This window comes from Eleutherodactylus coqui, chromosome 1, assembly GCF_035609145.1.
Source record: "Eleutherodactylus coqui strain aEleCoq1 chromosome 1, aEleCoq1.hap1, whole genome shotgun sequence".
NCBI lineage: Eukaryota > Metazoa > Chordata > Amphibia > Anura > Eleutherodactylidae > Eleutherodactylus > Eleutherodactylus coqui.
The window spans coordinates 459,686,816-459,710,484 of record NC_089837.1 but is presented as its reverse complement, the minus strand read 5'-3'; the positions used below and the strand labels follow the sequence as shown (position 1 = coordinate 459,710,484).

General features: G+C 45.9%; 1 pseudogene; it reads left to right on the top strand.

Moving 5' to 3' along the window:
- The first annotated feature begins 571 nt into the window (after positions 1-571).
- Positions 572-21,962, top strand: LOC136606019 (cell division cycle-associated protein 7-like; annotated as a pseudogene).
- The last annotated feature ends 1,707 nt before the right edge of the window (positions 21,963-23,669 follow it).

The window sequence follows — 23,669 nt, the reverse complement described above, 5'->3', positions numbered from 1 at the left end:
CCAGTAAGGGCTCCTGCACACTTGCATTTTTCTTGTGCATTTTTATTTCATGCAGTTGTCAATGGGACTTTCTAATGTTAAAAATGCATCGCACAAAAATTGCAAAGCACCAACTTACGATGCATTTTTAACATTAGAAAGTCCCATTGATAATTGCATTAAAAAACCGTGCAAGAAAAACGCAAGTGTGCAGGAGCCCTGAGTCAGGTGGTAAAAGGATTACTATCCTCTTGGGTGAATGCACACGGGCGAATTTGAATTACACAATCGAGAGCGGGTGACTGCCTCCAGATTCCGCAGCAAATACCGCCCATAACATACTATGCAAAAGTGATTCTTCATGCACACGAGTGGAAACCAACTGCGGTTTCCGCTTGCGGATTAAAAATGGCAGCATGCTCTATTTTCCTGCGGATTCCGCATGTACTGCCTCCATTAAAGTCAATGGAACCCGTCTGACCCATGGCCCGTCCGCAATGTTAATGGGCTGCAGGAAAAGCAGGAGTAAAATTTTATTTAAAAAATATATATATATATTATAATTCCCTCCCCCCCCCCCCCATAGGAAACAATGCCTAGAAAGTCATCCACAGCTTCCGTTCCTCAAAGAAGCCATAGGCATTCCCTCAGGCTGGCGCTGAAGAAGAGGAAAGAGACCAACTCTGATTCCAGTGACTCTGATGAACACAAATGGAACTCCTCATTGTCAGATTCAGAAGTCAGTCTAGCACCAATAGTGCACTCAAGTGATTCGGAGGAAGAAAAGCCAAATGAAGTCTTACGAAAAAGAGCCAAGAACATCAAGGAGAACAAGGCCATAGTTGGTCACAGTATATTGTATGGTTACTAATGTGTAGGCTTTTTTTTCTCTCCATGTTTCTTCCAAGATCTACTGGCTGATTTGTTGATCTCAATGCAGAAGGCTAGGTACAGCTATCTCTCCATTGACTAAAGTGACTGCTATGAATTGGTGAATGAAGGTCATAGAGGAACCATTCTCCAGATAGCTGCAGGCTCCATCTATCTCACATTTAGGCTGCTTCCACATGGGCGACAAAATTGCACAATAGTCTTGCGATGTGACAATGCTACAAATCACATGTATTTGAATCCCATGCTTTCCAATGTGTTTCTTCACATTAGCAATGTTTTTGTAGGCTTCTTCATTGTGAGGGAAAAAGAAATCACAGCATGCTAAGTATTGTTGTGATTTGCTATGCTTTGTAGCCCATTTTTCCCTATGGAGCCCTTTTGTGTTGCATCACATAAAAAAACCCAAAACCTCAATACATTACCTAAGAGGCGCTGTCTGCTGCACCGCACTTCTCCTCTGCAGGTCCCTGACACACTTTTTTGTAGTCTTCTGCCAGCGTTTCCTAGTAATGGGGTTCCACCTCCAGGAAGGGCTGGCTCTAATTGGTTCTCGAGCGCTGCAGCTCAGCCAATCACTGCAGCACTTGGACTAATCACAGCCATCGGATTGAATGGCTGTGATTGGCTGAACTGTGGCACTCGATAAACCAATCAGCCTATTACCCCCTAATGTTGATCCAGAGGAAGGCAAAAAAAAAAACCAATGAGATAGAAGCCAATTTTGCTCTTTAAGAGAAGAAATTCCTTCCTCACTCCAATCAGGCAATCAGAATAATCCCCAGATCAACAACCTTTTTTGAAGTTTTATTAATGATTATAACATAATATTGTATAGTCCAAGAAAGGGATCCAGGCCCCTCTTGTACTCTTTTAGTGAGTTTGTAATCACCACATCCTTAGCAGAGAGTTCCATAGTCTCACTGCTCTTACAGTAAAGAACCCTGCCTTGGTGTAAGGCAAAAACACAGCATTAGAATAGCCATCACCCCATCAGACTCTTGCTCCAATTTATGACTTTATTCCTTAGCTTAAAGACAGATATTGTCATTAGTTCCCGAACATTCTGTATACTGATTCTTCATTGTACGATGACTTCTGTGTGACATTTTTACTTAGAAGTACAAAAGACGTCCTCGCGAATCTCTTCCTAAAGTTGAACCTAAGAGGAATCCAGATCGAGCAGCTCGACGTGTGACCCGCTCAATGGGAATGTTACAGGCTGTGTCTCCAGAATAGGAGGGAAACCGTCGGCGTACTGAGAATCTATCACTAAAGGAAGTAAGAGCCAGACATGTTGCTGACAAATCTGTTGGTCCTATAAGGTAGTATTATTGACCTGGTACTGGTGCGCTTAGACTGATATTTTGCTTATTACAATGGTCAACAGAAATTTGATTCGATTGGTATATTTAAAATGACATTTCATTGGAAACTTCCAGCTTTTTTTTTCTTATCAACAGTACAAAAACTCATTTCAAAAATGAATTGCCTGGGATTAGGGAGATGTGGATATTGGAGATGGCTATACTGGAAAACCAAAGCTATAAACACTCAAAACACTTTATGAAGTTCATAAGGACATAATTTTAGAATGGCCCACTGAGATTCAAACTCGATATACTCAACTTTACGTTTGTACATCTAACAGAGGAAGCCGGTAAGACAGCCATCTTCTCGTCTCAGCATTCATGCCATTCCCCATGTTGTGCGACCCGTGGAGGATATCACAGAAGATGAACTGAATAATGTTGCTGATAATGTGAATGATAAGGTGTACAACACAGTGCATGTAAGACCCATCTTCCAGCTGCTGTTTTTCACTGCCTCCGCTTTCCATTAGATTTCTGAGTAAGGGATCAGACTAACATGACATCTCATGTTGACATATTGAACACTGGTTTGTATATAACGGCAAAGCTAACTAATACTATCTTTTTATGTAGATTGTTACTATATATATATATATATATATATATATATATATATATATTTATTTTTTTTTTTTTTATTGCTCAAGAATTAAGGTGTGTATTATAGTCTTGAGCTGCATTCACAATTCTGCAGGCTTCAAGGTGTACCTGCACTTTCAGTTGAATTTTCAGAATAAGCTATCATGTGCATATGAGGAATAGCACTTCCTGAGCATTTACTTGTAAATGCTATTCTTCACCAGTTTCCCCACTGCTGGATTTTGTTTTTTAATTCCCAGTTTTTCCTGAGCTGGAGGGTGGAGGCTAGCTGCTGCCATGTCTTCTATATACTGCGGATTGAAAGACTACAAGTCCTGCTCCCTAACTCTCAGACAAACAGTACTGGACAATTTGAATGGAATTTAAGTAGCTGCAACACAGTAAATTACTTACTACTAGCTGCAGCACGTTTGAGCCTCCATCTCCTTCTCCTCTTCATAAACTTCTGTGAGAAGCATGAACACCCACCTCCCCTTCCTGTAATCTACTTTGCTGTTTGTTACTAGAGATGGGCATCACTTTATAGGCAGTTGACCGCAAATTAGTAGGGAGAACCCTAGTGCCATCATGGTAGTGATTTGCACTTTTTTCTTGCATGTCACCATTGATTATTATATTAACACAAGTTGTTTTAAAGTGGGGTGACCATTTGAAGTTAAATTCACCCAGCATTTCTTGCTGCTTCAATGTCTGCACAGATTATGAAGGTGACTTGTATTCTGGGAAGCTTTTTTTTATAGCAGGCACTGTATAATATTCCAATCTAAGTAAATAGACAAAACTTGTCTTACTGCATTGTAGAAGTTCAAATTAATTGCCTGTCATGTTTGGGGAAACAAAGCTTGTTCGTTTCCAGTAACAGCATTATTGTAAAGGCCATTCTAGTAGACTAACTTTTTTGAATAGTTTTAAACAAATGTAACCTACCCTTTGTGTATTGTGTGACTGTGTGCTCAATGTACATGCAGGGGTGTTGCTAGGGTCTTAAAAGATCAGGGGCATGAGCCCCAAGGCATAAGTCAAGCCCACTCCAAAAAATATACACCTAGTTACCGCATAACATTGCTGCTGCTATACCAAACCTTACCACCTACAGCAATTATTCCCATCTTACTGGTACTGAATAAAACCACTATACAGAGGACAATATGACCAAAATCGCTGTGCACGGCCCAAATATTACAATCACATGATGACCACTACCATTGAATACTGACTGAATAATATTACCATAGTGTTGCTGAATAAACACTTTACAAAGGCCAATGATGCCACTATATTGCCCCCAAATATTACTACCATTGCTCCATTGTGAATGGGGCCGACGGGATGACGACCAGGAAATATACAGATTACTTACCAGTAGTCCTTTTTCTGGGAGTCATCACGACGGCCCATAGTTCCCTTCCTTATAGAACATTTATGTTCTTTTTTTCAATGTAAGTATGACCGAATAAAAGTAAATTTTGGTTCAGTAAACATTGTCCCCCGTAATAATTTGAAAGTCACTAAAGAAATGGTGGAAAGGGAGGTGCTTTTAAGGGCTCGTCCTCTCCCTACTGAGGTCAGAGGGCAACCTCCATTGTGAATGGGGCCGTCGTGATGACGACCGGTAAGTAATCCGTATATTAACAATATTTACAATAAAGGTTATATTTTAAGGGTCCCACACAGTGAATACGTTATATTCTTTTTCTTGTGATCTCCTCCGCTTCAGTGACTTCTTAATTCTGTAGCTGCTGCTTCCCCCTATTACTGTACCTGCTGTGTGGCATGGTGCCCAAACTACAGTACATGAGAACTGATGTCAGAACGATTATTAACCCCTCCCAAAAAAAATATACAGCACATCAGACGGCACTCTTGAGAACAATAGTGCCAAGCAAATAGTGCAAAGCAGCAGCACTAACTGTACCACCACATCATTGTTCCAGAGAAGACCAGGAAGAATACACAGAAGACAAACACCATCCAGATTTTGCCCATGGACAGATTTGAACCTAGAACTCCAGTACTGCAAAGTAGCAGTGCTAACAACTGAGCCACCACACTTCCTTCTCCAGAGAAGATGAACAAGAATAATCGCAGAGAGCATACAAACTCCATGCAGATGTTGTCCATAATCGGCTGTGAACTTAGAATCCCAGTGCTACAAAGCAACAATGCTAGCCACTGAGCCACCAAGATTCTTTTTTGTTTCGCCTCATGCTTCTCAAAAAGAGGAGAAAAGTTAGATCTTCTCTCACCTTCTTCCCTTTCCCCTCCTACTTTTACTTTATTTTTCCTTTCTTCTCTTTATACTTTTTCTTTTCTTTCTATCACTTTCTTCATCTTCCTGTCCAAAGATGAAATTGGCATAGATTTAGCGTTTTTCCATCTCCTCCAGAAAGAAGACCGAGCATGGTTACTGTTAGTGCGGCTGCCTTGCAGCACTGGAGTTCTATACTCAAAACTAACCAAGGGCAACATCTGGATGCGCTTTTGTTTGTGTGCTTGCTGCTGTTCACCTCCTCTGCTGTAGGACAGACAAGTGCGGTGGCTCAGTTGTTAGCAACTAGAGATGAGCGAGCACCAAAATGCTCGGGTGCTCGTTACTCGGGACGAAATTATCGCGATGCACGAGGGTTCGTTTCGAGTAACGAACCCCATTGAAGTCAATGGGCAACCCGAGCATTTTTGTATATCACCGATGCTCGCTAAGGTTTTCATTTGTGAAAATCTGGGCAATTCAAGAAAGTGATGGGAACGACACAGAAACGGATAGGGCAGGCGAGGGGCTACATGTTGGGCTGCATCTCAAGTTCCCAGGTCCCACTATTAAGCCACGATAGCAGCAAGAGTGCCCCCCCCCAACAACGTTTACTTCTGAAAAGCCCTCATTAGCAATGCATACCTTAGCTAAGCACCACACTACCTCCAACAAAGCACAATCACTGCCTGCATGACACTCCGCTGCCACTTCTCCTGGGTTACATGCTGCCCAACCCCCCCGCACGACCCAGTGTCCACAGCGCACACCAAAGTGTCCCTGCGCAGCCTTCAGCTGCACTCATGCTACGCCACCCTCATGTCTATTTATAAGTGCGTCTGCCATGAGGAGGAACCGCAGGCACACACTGCAGAGGGTTGGCACGGCTAGGCAGCGACCCTCTTTAAAAGGGGCGGGGCGATAGCCCACAATGCTGTACAGAAGCAATGAGAAATATAATCCTGTGCCACCGCCATCAGGAGCTGCACACGTGGGCATAGCAATGGGGAACCTATGTGCCACACACTATTCATTCTGTCAAGGTGTCTGCATGCCCCAGTCAGACCGTGTTTTTTATAAATAGTCACAGGCAGGTACAACTCCGCAATGGGAATTCCGTGTGCACCCACAGCATGGGTGGCTCCCTGGAACACACCGGCTGTACATAAATGTATCCCATTGAAGTGCCCTGGACAGCAGAGCTAACGTCAGATTAAATGCAGGTGTGCTTCGGCCCACACTGCATGCCCCAACCTGACCGGGGTTTTTAATTCATAGACACAGGCAGGTACAACTCCCTATTGTGAAGTCCCTGTGGACCCACAGCATGGGTGGCTCCCTGGAACCCACCGGCGGTACATAAATATATCCCATTGCAGTGCCCAGCACAGCTGAGGTAATGTCATGTTTAATGCAGGTGGGCTTCAGCCCACACTGCATGCCCCAGACAGACTGGGGTTCTTTAGAAGTGGACACATGCAGTTACAACTCCGTGTGGACCGACAGCATGGGTCGGTGCCAGGAACCCACCGGCAGTACATAAATATATCCCATTGCAGTGCCCAACACAGCTGATGTAACGTCAGCTTTAATGCAAGTGGGCAAAAAATTAATTGGATTACACTGTAGGCGAGGGCCCCAAAAAATTGGTGTACCAACAGTACTAATGTACGTCAGAAAAATTGCCCATGCCCAACCAAGAGGGCAGGTGAAACCCATTAATCGCTTTGGTTAATGTTGCTTAATTTGTAACTAGGCCTGGAGGCAGCCCAGTTAAAATAAAGATTGGTTCAGGTGCAAGTTTCAACGCTTTAATGAGCATTGAAACGTATAAAAATTGTTTAGAAAAATTATATGACTGAGCCTTGTGGGCCTAAGAAAAATTGCCCGTTCGGCGTGATTACGTCAGGTTTCAGGAGGAGGAGCAGGAGGAGGAGGATGAATATTATACACAGATTGATGAAGCTAAAAGGTCCACGTTTTTGATGGTGATAGAGAACAATGCTTCCATCCGCAGGTGCAGCCTACGTATTGTTTAGGTATCGCTGCTGTCCGCTGGTGGAGAAGAGAAGTCTGGGGAAATCCAGGCTTTGTTCATCTTGATGAGTGTAAGCCTGTCGGCACTGTCGGTTGACAGGCGGGTACGCTTATCTGTGATGATTCCCCCAGCCGCACTAAACACCCTCTCTGACAAGACGCTAGCCGCAGGACAAGCAAGCACCTCCAGGGCATAGAGCGCAAGTTCAGGCCACGTGTCCAGCTTCGACACCCAGTAGTTGTAGGGGGCAGAGGCGTCACGGAGGACGGTCGTGCGATCGGCTACGTACTCCCTCACCATCCTTTTACAGTGCTCCCGCCGACTCAGCCTTGACTGGGGAGCGGTGACACAGTCTTGCTGGGGAGCCAGAAAGCTGTCAAAGGCCTTAGAGAGTGTTCCCCTGCCTGTGCTGTACATGCTGCCTGATCTCTGCGCCTCCCCTGCTACCTGGCCCTCGGAACTGCGCCTTCGGCCACTAGTGCTGTCGGATGGGAATTTTACCATCAGTTTGTCCGCCAGGGTCCTGTGGTATAGTATCAGTCTCTAACCCCTTTCCTCTTCGGGTATGAGAGTGGAAAGGTTCTCCTTATACCGTGGGTCGAGCAGTGTGTACACCCAGTAATCCGTAGTGGCCAGAATGCGTGTAACGCGAGGGTCACGAGAAAGGCATCCTAACATGAAGTCAGCCATGTGTGCCAGGGTACCTGTACGCAACACATGGCTGTCCTCACTAGGAAGATCACTTTCAGGATCCTCCTCCTCCTCAGGCCATACACGCTGAAAGGATGACAGGCAAGCAGCATGGGTACCCTGAGCAGTGGGCCAAGCTGTCTCTTCCCCCTCCTCCTCATCCTCCTCATGCTCCTCCTCCTCCTCCTCCTCAACGCGCTGAGATATAGACAGGAGGGTGCTCTGACTATCCAGCGACATACTGTCTTCCCCTGCCTCTGTTTCCGAGCGCAAAGCGTCTGCCTTTATGCTTTGCAGGGAACTTCTCAAGAGGCATAGCAGAGGAATGGTGACGCTAATGATTGCAGCATCGCCGCTCACCATCTGGGTAGACTCCTCAAAGTTTCCAAGGACCTGGCAGATGTCTGCCAACCAGGCCCACTCTTCTGTAAAGAATTGAGGAGGCTGACTCCCACTGCGCCGCCCCATGTTGGAGTTGGTATTCCACTATAGCTCTACGCTGCTCATAGAGCCTGGCCAACATGTGGAGCGTAGAGTTCCACCGTGTGGGCACGTTGCACAGCAGTCAGTGCACTGGCAGATTAAACCGATGTTGCAGGGTGCGCCGGGTGGCAGGGTCCATGTGGGACTTGCGGAAATGTGCGCAGAGCCGGCGCACCTTTCCGAGCAGGTCTGACAAGCGTGGGTAGCTTTTCAGAAAGCGCTGAACCACCAAATTAAAGACGTGGGCCAGGCATGGCACGTGCGTGAGGCTGCCAAGCTGCAGAGCCGCCACCAGGTTACGGCCGTTGTCACACACGACCATGCCCGGTTGGAGGCTCAGCGGCGCAAGCCAGCGGTCGGTCTGCTCTGTCAGACCCTGCAGCAGTTCGTGGGCCGTGTGCCTCTTCTCTCCTAAGCTGAGTAGTTTCAGCACGGCCTGCTGGCGCTTGCCCACCGCTGTGCTGCCACGCCGCGCGACACCGACTGCTGGCGACGTGCTGCTGCTGACACATCTTGATTGCGAGACAGAGGTTGCGTAGGAGGAGGAGGGTGGTTGAGTGGAGGAAGCATACACCGCCGCAGATACCACCACCGAGCTGGGGCCCGCAATTTTGGGGGTGGGTAGGACGTGAGCGGTCCCAGGCTCTGACTTTGTCCCAGCCTCCACTAAATTCACCCAATATGCCGTCAGGGAGATATAGTGGCCCTGCCCGCCTGTGCTTGTCCACGTGTCCGTTGTTAAGTGGACCTTGGCAGTAACCGCGTTGGTGAGGGCGCATACAATGTTGCGGGAGACGTGGTCGTGCAGGGCTGGGACGGCACATTGGGAAAAGTAGTGGCGACTGGGAACTGAGTAGCGCGGGGCCGCCGCCGCCATCATGTTTTTGAAAGCCTCCGTTTCCACAACCCTATACAGCAGCATCTCCAGGCTGATAAATTTGGCTATGTGCACGTTTAACGCTTGAGCGTGCGGGTGCGTGGCGGCGTACTTGCGCTTGTGCTCCAACACTTTCGCTAGCGACGGCTGGACGGTGCGCTGAGAGACATTGGTGGATGGGGCCGAGCACAGTGGAGGTGAGGGTGTGGGTGCAGGCCAGGAGACGGTAGTGCCTGTGTCCTGGGAGGGGGGTTGGATCTCAGTGGCAGGTTGGGGCACAGGGGGAGAGGCAGTGGTGCAAACCGGAGGCGGTGAACGGCCTTCGTCCCACCTTGTGGGGTGCTTGGCCATCATATGTCTGCGCATGCTGGTGATGGTGAGGCTGGTGGTGGTGGCTCCCCAGCTGATCTTGGCGCGACACAGGTTGCACACCACTGTTCGTCGGTCGTCTGCACTCTCCGTGAAAAACTGCCAGACCTTTGAGCACCTCGGCCTCTGCAGGGTGGCATGGCGCGAGGGGGCGCTTTGGGAAACAGTTGGTTGATTATTCGGTCTGGCCCTGCCTCTACCCCTGGCCACCGCACTGCCTCTTCCAACCTGCCCTGCTGCTGCCCTTGCCTCCCCCTCTGAAGACCTGTCCTCAGTAGGCGTAGCAAACCAGGTGGGGTCAGTCACCTCATCGTCCTGCTGCTCTTTCTCCGAATCCTCTGTGCGCTCCTCCCTCGGACTTACTGCCCTTACTACTACCTGAGTGATAGACAACTGTGTCTCATCGTCATCGTCCTCCTCACCCACTGAAAGCTCTTGAGACAGTTGCCGGAAGTCCCCAGCCTCATCCCCCGGACCCTGCGAACTTTCCAAAGGTTGGGTATTGGTCACGACAAACTCCTCCGGTGGGAGAGGAACCATTGCTGGCCATTCTGGGCAGGGGCCCGGGAACAGTTCCCGGGAGTCTGCCTGCTCCTCAGAATGTGTCATTTTCATGGAGTGAGGAGGCTGGGAGGAAGGAGGAGCAGCAGCCAGAGGATTCAGAGTTGCAGCAGTGGACGGCGCAGAACTCTGGGAGGTCGATAGATTGCTGGATGCACTTTCTGCCATCCACGACAGGACCTGCTCACACTGCTCATTTTCTAATAAAGGTCTACCGTGTGGACCCATTAATTGTGAGATGAATGTGGGGACGCCAGAAACGTGCCTCTCTCCTAATCCCACAGCAGTCGGCTGCGATACACCTGGATCAGGAGCTCGGCCTGTGCCCACACCCTGACTTGGGCCTCCACGTCCTCGGCTGCGTCCACGTCCTCTAGGCCTACCCCTACCCCTCAGCATGGTGTATTACCAGTAGTGCAGAAACAGAACGCTGTAATTAAATGTGCCGCTTATTGGCCTGTGGTTGGAGGCTGACTTCGCTTACGGAACGCACAGCAGAGGCAGGAAAGAATTTTGCGCAAGCCTGCTGTAACACTTAGCTGGCTGCGTATGAATTAGGACAACTACCCCCAGCAGAGACCCAGTACACTTGTGGACAGGAATACAGCGGTGATGTAAGAGGCAACACAGAGGCAGAAAAGAATTTTGCGCAAGCCTGCTGTAACTCTTAGCTGGCTGCATATGAATTAGGACAACTACCCCCAGCAGAGACCCTGTACACTTGTGGACAGGAATACAGCGGTGATGTAAGAGGCAACACAGAGGCAGAAAAGAATTTTGCGCAAGCCTGCTGTAACACTTAGCTGGCTGCGTATGAATTAGGACAACTACCCCCAGCAGAGACCCAGTACACTGAGGACGGTCACAGGCAGCCCAAATAGATTTTTTTTCCCAAATGTTTTTGGAAAGGCCCACTGCCCATATACACTAAATATGTCTTCTGTCCCTGCCTCACCACTACTGGCCCTGGACAATGTAAAATTACTGCAGGACGCAATGCTCTGCACGGCCGATAAAAAAAAAAAAAAAAAGTGCAACACTGCAAAAAGCAGCCTGCACACTACTGCACACGGTTAGATGTGGCCCTAAGAAGGACCGTTGGGGTTCTTGAAGCCTAAAATAACTCCTAACACTCTCCCTATAGCAGCTCCGGCACCAGCAGCACTGTCCCTGATCTCTGTCAGAATGCATCTGTGGTGAGCCGCGGGAGGGGCCGATTTATATACTCGGGTGACACCTGATCTCGCCAGCCACTCACTGCAGGGGGGTGGTATAGGGCTTTAACATCGCAGGGGGAAGTTGTAATACCTTCCCTGTCTTTCTATTGGCCAGAAAAGCGCGCTAACGTCTCAGAGATGAAAAAGAAAGTAACTCGAATATCGCGTGGTACTCGTCTCGAGTAACGAGCATTTCGAACACGCTAATACTCGAACGAGTATCAAGCTCGGACGAGTACGTTCGCTCATCTCTATTAGCAACCCTACTTTGCAGTGCTGGCATTGTAGATTCAAATCTGACCAAGGGCAACATCTGGATAGGATTTGTTCTTTGGGTTCTTCCTCTCCTGTGGAGAAGACAAGTGTGGTGGCTCAGTTGGTGCTGCTGCTTTGCATTGCTGGAGTTATAGGTTCAAATCTGACCAAGGGCAACATGTGGATGGAGTTTTTCAAAGTCCATGCGGATGTTACCCTTGATGAGATTTAAACATAGGACCCCAGCACTGAAGGGCAACAGTGCTAACCGAGCTACATCAATAGAACACATACATTAGTTTAGTTAGGCCAGCCCCCCCCCCCCCTCATTGGAGTTGGAATTGCTGTTTTGGTTCATGATTATTTTTGCAAATAAAGCCAGGTACTCCTGACATGACTTTTTCAATCGCTCAACACTACTTTTGACCTCTTACAGGGTTCCACATGTCATCAGTGCCGTCAGAAAACTATAGACACAAAGACAAACTGCCGCAACAAAGAGTGTCACGGAATTCGAGGATAGTTCTGTGAACCTTGCCTTAGGAACAGATATGGAGAAGATGTGCGCAAGGCTCTTCTAGATCCTGTGAGTATTAAACTCATTGAGGAGACCTGGGGTGCAACAGAAAACATAATCTACCATGGAATCTAGCCATGCTGCAGATCTTCAAATCTGCAACACGCTCTAGCTGTTGGAGGGCTGTGGCAGCAGATTTCGACCCTGTATTTCATTCATTGCAATGACTGAAATCCACTACAATGTCGTGTGCAGCTTTAGTTGTGGAAATGTTTTTGTAATGCCTGCATGTAGCTTTAGTAAGCAAAATGCATCACTAGATCTGTGTCTAGTTGTGGACAAGTGGCATCTTAAAATGCTCAATATTAATGGCTTGTGCTATAATTTGGGGGTAAATCAACTAGTTGGTTTACTCCCCCCCCCCCCCCAATGCACCAAATCACATGGTATAGTCAATAGTGACAAACTTGGTGCAGTTTCTGGCTGTCTAATCTAGTTTTTATATGGTCTGAGTCAGGGGTGTAGCAAAAGGCTCAAGGGCCAAAGTGCAAAAGTTTATCTTGGCACTCCCCAACTTCTCTTATCCCCTTAACGCAGAGGCATAACTTGAAGCTCCTGGGCCCCAATGCAAAACATTTAGCAGGGCCCCCAACTATAATGCTTTATTCATAGTACTGGGCTCCCTATATGGAGAAGAGGCCTTCTGGGTGCCCTAAGGCTCCTGGGTCCGGGTGCAACTGCATCCCCTATAGTTGTGCCAGTGGTCTGAATGTAAGATGGTATTAATCTTCCTGTTCCATTGGCAAGAAGAGATCACATGTAGAATCTCAAATGCCTGTTTATGGGAGCATGTGTGTTGGCATAGAAATAATATATACAAGTACATTGGTCACCTAAAATGTTCTAACCTTGTGGCCAAGCAGCCGAGCTGACCGGCCGCATGTAGGAGAAGCTCCTGCCCGAGCCGACCGAAACCAAGATCCTGAACCCATCCTGAGGGCCCCCGGACCTAATAAACACCACCTGTAGTGGGGGGGGAGGAGGCCGAACTGCCCGCGGAACGCACACAGCTCCCAAGGCCAAGGTAATACTGGCAGCGGACCCGCGACCGCCGCCATCTTGAAAACAGCGCCGGCCGCGGAGGGAGAGGAGATACGGGGAGCGCACAGAAGAGGCCCCCGGAGCGGCAGTAACAGCGCAGGGACAGAGTCGGCTGAACGGAGGGGCAGGAGGAAAAACGGCCGAACTGGCGCCTCAGTACACCCCTGAGAACAGGAGCTGCGCTCTTTCCCGCCACAACCACGGGGGGGCCGAGGGGGACGCTGCAGAAAACAAGCAGTAGCAGGAAATACACACAAAGCAGCACATATAACCCTGTGAGGGAAATACTCACAGACATCACTGTGCCAAGGCCACTTCCAGAAGTGCATAACCACTGGCTCCTGATACACAGAAGACACAGCATAGCCAGTAGCCACCCCCCAAGGAGGGGAGAGGGGAAGAATAGAGGAAAGCACACAATACAGGGAACACTATACCCCCGACCAAAAGGTGCTTCCGAGGCCACAACAAACACCAAAGTGCGGCCACAGCAACCTCTACACAGTGGAGTACCCATTAACCAGCACATAAAGCACACATCCGAGGAAGCGGAGTAACAGAGCAGAGACATTTACAGACCCCTTCTGGGACCACAGCACTCTGTAGAAGTCACCCCTCCCAAAAGAGAAATACCCCAAAAGATACCACAATGGGCCCTACCAGGCATAACTCTGCAGTCGACAAACTAAAAGTATTCGCCAGGGGAGAGGCCCGCAAAGACCCTGGCCCTGAACCCACCACACCCGTCACAGCAGGAACCTCAGCGGCAAAAGACGCCAGCCCAAGACCACCTGAGGGCACTGTCCAAACCCTACAACAGCTGTCTGAACAACTTCTATCCGCAATACAGACATCTACAGCCACTCTTATTGGCAAAATCGACGAAGTAAAAATGGACGTAAGCCTACTAAGGCAAGACCTTCAAAACCTGAGAGAACGAGTCACAAACACAGAAGACAGAATCTCTACACTAGATGACACTGTCTCCCCAATGTCGGCCGCGATACGAGACCTCACACAAAAAGCTGAATACTGGTGTGGGGGGTCTGGAACGCAGACCGAAATGCGAATGTTGCCTGTGTCCAAATTAAGAGGAAATATTATATAGAGTACTCATAGAGAACCATAATAAATCACTACACAGACCGTCTAGTGATCAGAATGAATTCTGTTTATTGTTGTACATTGCTAGTTTATATGCAAGATGAAAAGAAGGCGTTTCCAAATGTTACCTGATGCCTAGTTACAAAGTACTTTTGGTGACCAGACCCTCATTCCAACAGGTTACAACATGACTGTAAATCAAAAAGCTTTCTAAACAAAAGGTATCAACAAAACTGTTTGAAGTAGACATAAAACAGTTACAATGTGATAATAAAGGTTGACTCCTGGCTGTCTACTGGCTGAGTACTTTTGTTAATTACATTTCTTGTTTGACCAGAAATGTAATCTTCAAAGTCCATCAACAATTTGCACATCAAAAGAGAGGGCATTGTTGGTAGTTTACACATAAACAAAACTGGTTCAGCCACCTACTTGGGGTCAGTACATTGTTAGTAAGTTGGGATTCAGTAAGATAGCTGAATAAAATCTAATTAATCATACATTTAGTATTCTAAAATCAATATTCAAATAAACGCTTGAATATACCTTTTTACATATGATTCTATATCCAAATTCTACTAGCAACTTCCGGAATGTTTTACATATAATACATAACATTATATAACCAAATAACTAATGTCACATTTATTACACTGTTTCCTTATCTTTCTTATGTTGGGTTATTAAAAATATTGATTGACCCCTATCATTCCCCCATTTGGACATCAGAGCCACCATTATCTCCTGGTACTGTCACCCTTAGGTGCCTGGTCCCCAGGTAGGAATGGTGCACTCTATGTCCATCAAGATATGACATAATATCAAATATTGCAAGTCAATCAAGTTTACAATACAGTAATCTTAGATTTATCAACATCGATATCGTCATCGTCATATTAGACACTTAAAGGGGTGTATTTTTGAGTATGTGTCTCGAAGAGTCTCTACAGGAGTGGGGACAGATAATAGAAAAGTCCGCAAAATGTCCTCTCCACTCCTGAGGTTGGGCATACACATGTGGGAAATATTTGCCCATCCAGTCCATCGCTTCTCCATGTGGATCGTTCGTAGTGGTGTTTCCCAATAAGAAGACAGTCCAATAAGACAAAATGTAGATGTCAAAGTCAAAATGTCCATTACCTCCCCCACCCAAACAACGCAGGGATCCCACCCATCACTTTTCCTCTGGCTCGGGAACTTTCTTGCAGTGGGAGGCATGTATCCACTTTTTACAGAAGTAGGTGTTGACAACAGAACTTGGTATGGTCGTCAAACCTTGGGTCCAAGGCCTTTATTACGTGTCTTTTCGCGACCACCCAGTCTTCAGGCTGCAAGAAATGTGTCCCCTCTAGGTTGTCAGGGTCTGGAGTTGGGGAAAACACTAGATCGGGTGTTATTTTCAGTTTACGACATAATTCTTGTACATATTCAATAATCTTATCACACCCCTGCTGCAGGGCCTGTGGATGGTACAGGCCTAATCTTGGCGTAGAGCCAAACAACACTTCTTTTAACTTAAGCATATCATTTCAGTTCTTTCAACTTTGTCTAAACTCTGCGGGTGGTATGGAGTGTGAAACGCTTGTTCCACTCCCAGGCTGACATCACCTCTTGCATCACTTCACCTGTAAATTGTGTACCTCTGTCACTCTCAATTGTCTCTAGTACCCCAAATCTACATACAAGCTCTGACACAAGTTTAGTCACTGTACATTGTGCGGTGGCTTTGAACAGGTCCACGCACACAAGGACGTACTCATACCTGCCTGATTTGGGAAGCTTGATGTAATCGATTTGTAATCTCTGAATAGGATACAGTGGTCTGGGTGTGCACTTCACATGCCTTCACATATGCCTTCGCCAACCTGTCGAACCCTGGAGCATACCATACCTTGTCCATAACAGAAACCATGGCATTCCGAGAGGCATGCACTTTCCCGTGAGCTAGGACGGCGAGGTGGGGGTAGGCAGCCGCTGGTACATCATCTACGTCCCGTAGGACGCCAAATCCCAAATCAACAAGAGTGGTGGGACCAAGATCCAACTTACAGCACAAGGGGTCTTGCGTACTGTCCAGGAGGGCTGCAGCCTTGGCTGCCCTATCCCCTTGCTCTCTGGTGACTGCCCCTGCGTGTGTGCTTTAACCTTTATTATGGCCACCTGTCCTGGCAACATGATAGCTTAATGGGCTTGCCTTGTGCCGTGAGAAAGCTCCTGGACCGCCAGATGGGTCCATAATCGTGTGCAGTACCAAAGACGTGCCTGGAATCAGTGTAGATATTAGCAGTGGTACCTTTTTCAATCGTACAGGCCTCAGTTCCTGCGCTGACATGTATGGCGGCAGTGGTTTTTGTACAAGCATCTCATTCAGTGTGACTACTTCAAAACCTGTTACAAACCTTCCTTCGTCATTCAGGTATCTAGATCCATCCACAAACATTTCAAGGTGGGGGTTTAGGAGGGGTTTGTCAGTAACATGTGTGAACCCAGCTGTCTCCTGCTCCATGAGCGCTGCACAATCATGCTGGTGTTCTGCGTCAAAGGCCTCCTCTTCATCAGTCAGAGAATTTGCAAAAAGCTGGTTCTCTGTACTTACTCCCCCATTTGAATCAGTGTCACCTAATGGTAATAAGGTGGCCGGATTCAAAGTGTGCAACGTTGAAATGAGACATTGGATGAAGAGTGTACTGCAAATTCCATTTTGATCTGTCTAGCAAGGGACAGATGTCTACGGCTTACCTGTGTCAGGATACAATGTATGTCATGTGGGGTGTAGATCACCATGGTGTGATCTAAGAAGTTTCTCTTTGCTGGCTTTGCAGCCATTCTACTCTGATGGAGGAAACACAAAAGGCTTAGTGATGCATTAAGGTAACTATTTGTGTCAGCAGTACATAAAAGAAAATAAAAATAAATCATCAACATATTACAAGAGGGCGGTGCCCTCAGGAATTGGCCAGGTGTCTAATACCAGTTTCATGAATCTGGTGAACTGGTTTTGGGCTATTCTGTGCCCCTTGTGGCAGCACTATCCAACAGTACTGCTTTCCTCTGAAATTAAATACAAACAAATACTGACAGTCTGTCGAGGTCCGTCTGACTGGTAGCCCAAAGGCTCGAAGGAACGACACTAAGAACTTGTTTCTCTGCGTGCGTAAGAGTGAAGACAGGTAGAGGTGTCGCTAGGCCTGCTGCCATCCGACCGAAGGTCGGGTGACTTTCAGACCTGGGGTGTATACGAGCCTCACCGGACGGGTGAAATTCGATACAAGATCCCAAGGATCCCATCATTTCGGTTCCCAATATGCTTTCAGGACTTACCAGCACAAGGAAGCGCATGAGGCATCGTGACCCTTTAAACATTACCTCTAGCGGTTCAGTTTCTGCCAGCTGAATCGGCACTCCTGAAACCCCTTGCACCAATTACTGCTAGATAATCAGGCTGGTATTCTATTTAAAATAGATCAGAACCTTGTTGCAAAAAAAATTAAAACATTTAGAAATTGCTGACCTGCAATACCTGGATCACCTATGTCAGATGTCCAGTTCCTTGGGCTAAGCAATGACTCGGGAATTGGAGTTTGTCTTGGAGGTGACTTACTATTTGTCAGGACCTGCGGAAAGCTGAGTTTCTGCAGTAGCTATCAAGACAAATACATGAGCCGGATCTACCAAGAGAGCAGTTAGTTTACAAACCTCCTCTGAACTGTAACTTGAGGTCTCAACCCGTATCGATCCATCCGGTGAAAATTTGATGGATGCAGATAAGGCTTGTAAGATATCAATACAAATAACAGAGACATGAATTACAACAAGGCAGAATAATCCACAAACATCTATCCACATTGAAATATGATATTCTTTAAGCAAATTCATTATTAATCTGATCCTGCCTGCAATGTCTCAATCAAATTTGAGAAGAGAAAAAAAAACTTTTCCTAACTGCCCAAGCTCCTCACCCCCTCCCTTTGTAGACAAAAGAAGGATGAAACATTACCTACTTTTACATTATCTAGCTCCACCCCTTCGATGCTGGTCGTCTGCATGTCTCTCCTACAGAACATTCTTTCAGAGACAGTGCAGTACTAACAGCATTTAGCAGTGATATAGACGTCCAACCAATCACAGAACTGACATTTACACAAAAAGAAAAAAACAAAAATATATCTTAAAATCCCTATGTTCTCTATTTTTAAGACCGTATAATTCACATAATTCATTACAAGTTTCTTATTTCATCAGCGTCTGTCTTCCTTTCTATGACACTGAATTTTATCTCTATGAAATAGAACAATAGCTAAGATATTAATAAGCAACTAAAACATTCAGACTTTAAACAGCATTAATTATTAGTAATTACAAGATGTATACTTCTCACCTAGGCTGGTCTGTGTTGAGGGTGGAGCAAGACCTCTTCCTATTGTTCTTCCTTCCCATCTCCTTACATCACCTAGCTCCACCCCCTGTGGTCTGGCTCAGCGTTTGGTCTTTCTTGCCTCATTTTATTTCTAGCCACCGGACAGTATACACACCATATAACACAATCTAACTCTCATACGGGCCCTTCATTAATACACAAATTCACACTCACTGGGGTTTTCATCCACTCATATACAGACTGATAAGTATCTCATGTAAAGTAGAAACTGGGATTGTATTTACTGTACATAGAACTTCCCATATTGAACAAAGTATATATATATAAGAAAAACTCTTATGTACCGCGGTTTTTACATATTTTGTTCAGAATAGGCTATCCAATGACAAACATAATACAACTTATGCCCATTTCCACCCTCATACTTATATTCACCACTCCAGATAGCAACTATTATCACCGTGCATTGTTAAACCTTCTACCTTTCCTTACACATTCTTTGTTCCCTATTAACCTGCACAGTCTGCTCACACCATTCACTACTACAGAGACAATACAAAACCCCCCATAGCTCACACCTTCTTTACACTCAGGAAAAAAAAAAACCACACAGTATATATATACTTCATTGTTCTTTTGAACCCCCACAGATGTGAGTGGGGTATAATTTTCTTACACTTAAATGAAGAAGACTAAGACGTACAACAAAGATTAGTTTACATAACAACAAGACTTACAAGACAAACAATAGTGGTTATTTGTCACATAATTGTCCACAGATTTTGCATGAACTTACTTTATGTCCCAGAGGGACACAAACTATAAGAGGATTCCCTTTCTCTGATAACCCCTTACTGCCGTATCTATACTTGCCTTAATCCATCTGTCTAACATATTTTTATACAACCTTTTGACTATCTCTGCATCTTTTCCCCAAACTTGCTGGTCTAAGACTCCCAAAATTCTAAACACCTTACTACATTCTTCTTCCCACAGCTAACGTGCCTTCTTTGTCTTTTACTATTTCTCTAGCTGATTTCCATATAGGCATACTGCTTGCCCTGTACGTTTCCCATATTGTCTGTTCCTTTATCTAAACCGGCGTCTCTGATATCTTTCATATGCTTTTTCCCGTACTGTTACCAGAACTCATAGTTAAAGGTTCCCGCTTTTCTAAGTCCTATCTTTCTATATTTTATACACTTGTCTGCAATCGTCTCCCCCTTCCCTTTCTCACACAGACCCTTATTTGTCACACAGACCTCTATTTGTCACACAGACCTCTATTTGTCACACAGACCCCTATTTGTCACACAGACTTCTATTTGTCACACAGACCCTTATTTGTCACACAGACTCCTATTTGTCACACAGACCCCTATTTGTCCCAAAGACCCCTATTTGTCATACAGACTTCTATTTGTCACACAGACCCTTATTTGTCACACAGACTTCTATTTGTCACTCAGACCCCTATTTGTCACACAGACTTCTATTTGTCACACAGACCCTTATTTGTCACACAGACCTCTATTTGTCACACAGACTTCTATTTGTCACACAGACTTCTATTTGTCACACAGACTTCTATTTTTAAGGGAACTTCTGGTGATATTATAACAGACTCAGTAAAAGCAAATTATGGCTAACACGACACAGACTATCAACGTACAGATTTCAACAATTACTACAGGCAACATGGCAATATACACACAAGGGTTCTTCCGTCTAGCACGGTTACTAAGAACACTGTAAATAACAGGCAGAAGCGTCCTATATAACATGCAGCAACTCACCTCCTGTCGACACGAGACTGAATGAAGCCAGGAGAGCCCAGAGCTTGAGTGGTAAGTCAAGAGCTTACCGTATACCGGTGTTTTGTAGATCTGGGGTCCCGTGGCCTCTCGTCTGGCTGGTCGGCAGGTAGTGTCGTCAGGTATCGGCTGCAGGTAAGGAGTTAGCTTCTGCCCCACAATGGGCGCCAAATAAACTGTGGGGGGGTCTGGAACGCAGACCGAAATGCGAATGTTGCCTGTGTCCAAATTAAGAGGAAATATTATATAGAGTACTCATAGAGAACTATAATAAATCACTACACAGACCGTCTAGTGATCAGAATGAATTCTGTTTATTGTTGTACATTGCTAGTTTATATGCAAGATGAAAAGAAGGCGTTTCCAAATGTTACCTGATGCCTAGTTACAAAGTACTTTTGGTGACCAGACCCTCATTCCAACAGGTTACACCTGACTGTAAATCAAAAAGCTTTCTAAACAAAAGGTATCAATAAAACTGTTTGAAGTAGACATAAAACAGTTACAATGTGATAATAAAGGTTGACTCCTGGCTGTCTACTGGCTGAGTACTTTTGTTAATTACATTTCTTGTTTGACCAGAAATGTAATCTTCAAAGTCCATCAACAATTTGCACATCAAAAGAGAGGGCATTGTTGGTACTTTACACATAAACAAAACTGGTTCAGCCACCTACTTGGGGTCAGTACATTGTTAGTAAGTTGGGATTCAGTAAGATAGCTGAATAAAATCTAATTAATCATACATTTAGTATTCTAAAATCAATATTCAAATAAACGCTTGAATATACCTTTTTACATATGATTCTATATCCAAATTCTACTAGCAACTTCCGGAATGTTTTACATATAATACATAACATTATATAACCAAATAACTAATGTCACATTTATTACACTGCTTCCTTATCTTTCTTATGTTGGGTTATTAAAAATATTGATTGACCCCTATCACTGGAGACAAAAAGCGGACGATCTCGAGAACCGTTCACAACAGAATAACTTACGCATAGTGGGTCTACCAGAGCGAGCTGAGGGGCAAAGACCGGAAGAATTTATGGAAAAATGGCTCCGCGAACTCTTTCCTAATGCAGGATTCTCACAAGTCTTCGTAATTGAGCGAGCCCACAGAGTGCCCATGAAACCACCCATACCTGGGGCACCACCTAGACCTCTACTGGCGAAATTGCTTAATTCCCGTGACAGGGACATAATCCTACAAGCTGCAAGAAAAGGAGGCCCCCCTGCGCTACGACAATGCTGCAATATCCATATTTCCAGATTTCTCAGCAGATCTCCAGAAACAGCGGGCGTCATTCTTCGGAATCAAAAGGCAACTACGAGACCTGCAAATATCGTACTCCATGGTATACCCAGCACGACTACGAGTGGTGGATGGAGAACGCACCCGCTTCTTTACCTCACCATCGGAAGCAGAAGACTGGCTGGCTACCAGACGTCCACTAGAAGGACTGTAACGTATACATAACTATTTTTCTTCCCTCCTCTAGGTGACGGGACTCTTGTATAAATATGCAAATGTATACTTAAAGCTCCCTTAATGTATGCCAGTAACAGCGCCCTAGAAATAAGGTTTTGAGATCTGAACTTAAAACGCAGAACTGAAACCCCTAGTGCCTAGGATAAATACTCAACCCACACCCCTCAGATGACAGCGACAAGAGGTCCCCCCCCCCCAAGTACTAACAGTCTGTGCCTCCCCCTGAACTACTGTGCCCCCCCCTTTTCTCCCCCCTCAACTCAATTCAGCACTCGAACAGAGTAAACGTGAGTACGAAAAACCCAGAGAGGGGGACCTCCCCCCTTCCCCCCCCCCCAAGGGGGCCCACCCAGATAAAACGCATCAGGCTAAGGCCGGCTTTTACTATTGTTTCACTAATATAACAATACCTCAAGTATAGCCACAGTTAAAGCTATACTATGTAGGTTCCCCCTAATGGTAGTTAGCCACGAATTCTATCTCAGTAGAAAAAGCATTTAAACTTAACTTTTGGTTTAAAGACAAGTTGTTTAAGTTCTAAGTTAGTAAGATATTACCACAATGTTAAAGAATGGTATGCATCAAGTGCTCTATGTTGTTCTTAGAAAAGTACTGAAATACAGTTGCATGATGTATGATAAAAATGTAACCGGGTGTCATGGGGGAACTCCTGACAGGCAGAAAACCACAAAGAAATTTATCCGGACCCGATTAACCTGTCCTTGCCTATGGCGGAGGTAATCTTCGTGTCGTGGAATGTCAGGGGCATGGGATCAGCCAGAAAGCGGTCAGCAATAAATTCCCTAATACGCTCCTGGCAACCACATGTACTATGCCTGCAGGAGACTCATCTTACACCCGAAACTACAAAAGTCCTGTTAAAGCCATGGGTTCAGTGGTCCGCTCACTCGTGTCATACGACATACTCCAGAGAGGTGTCCATACTAATAGGAAGGTCACTAAGATGGGAGGTGGAACAAATTAAAAGGGATCCAGAGGGTAGATATATATTTGTAAGAGCCAAAATCAATAATGACCCATATGTCCTTCTATGCTGCTACAACCCACCACCAGCAACAACAGCCATTTTAGCGGACGGTATTCAATTCGCATCATTCTCACCAGATGCAACCATTATCTGCATGGGGGATATGCATATGGTGATGGATCCCTCTGCGGACAGACTCGGGGGTGGTGCTCAGAGGGGGGGGACACTGGCATGACCCAATTGGCATCTATTATATCAGTGACGGGGTGGCTGGACTTATGGTGCATAGTCCACCCACAATCACAGGAATTTACCTGCCATGCAGCCCACAACCACGCGCTTAGTCGAATTAATTACATATTCGGATCCCCTTCAATATTTCCTAAAGTCAACTCCATAGAATTCCTTCCTCGTGGAATCTCGGACCACTCACCAGTCCGCATGACCCTCAAAAACCCAAGTCTGACTATACATAAAAGACTTAAAGTACACCCATTCTGGCTCTCGCTGTTCGGCCCTAACGATCGCATACCGGACCAGATTCAAATCTATTATGAGGCACATGAGGCACACTCAGATAAGACGCTAGTATGGGAGGCATTCAAGTCTTACCTCAAGGGATGCTTCAGATCCTCAATCTCCTTTATAAAAAGAGCCACCTCACGAAAAGGAGAATTATTAGCAG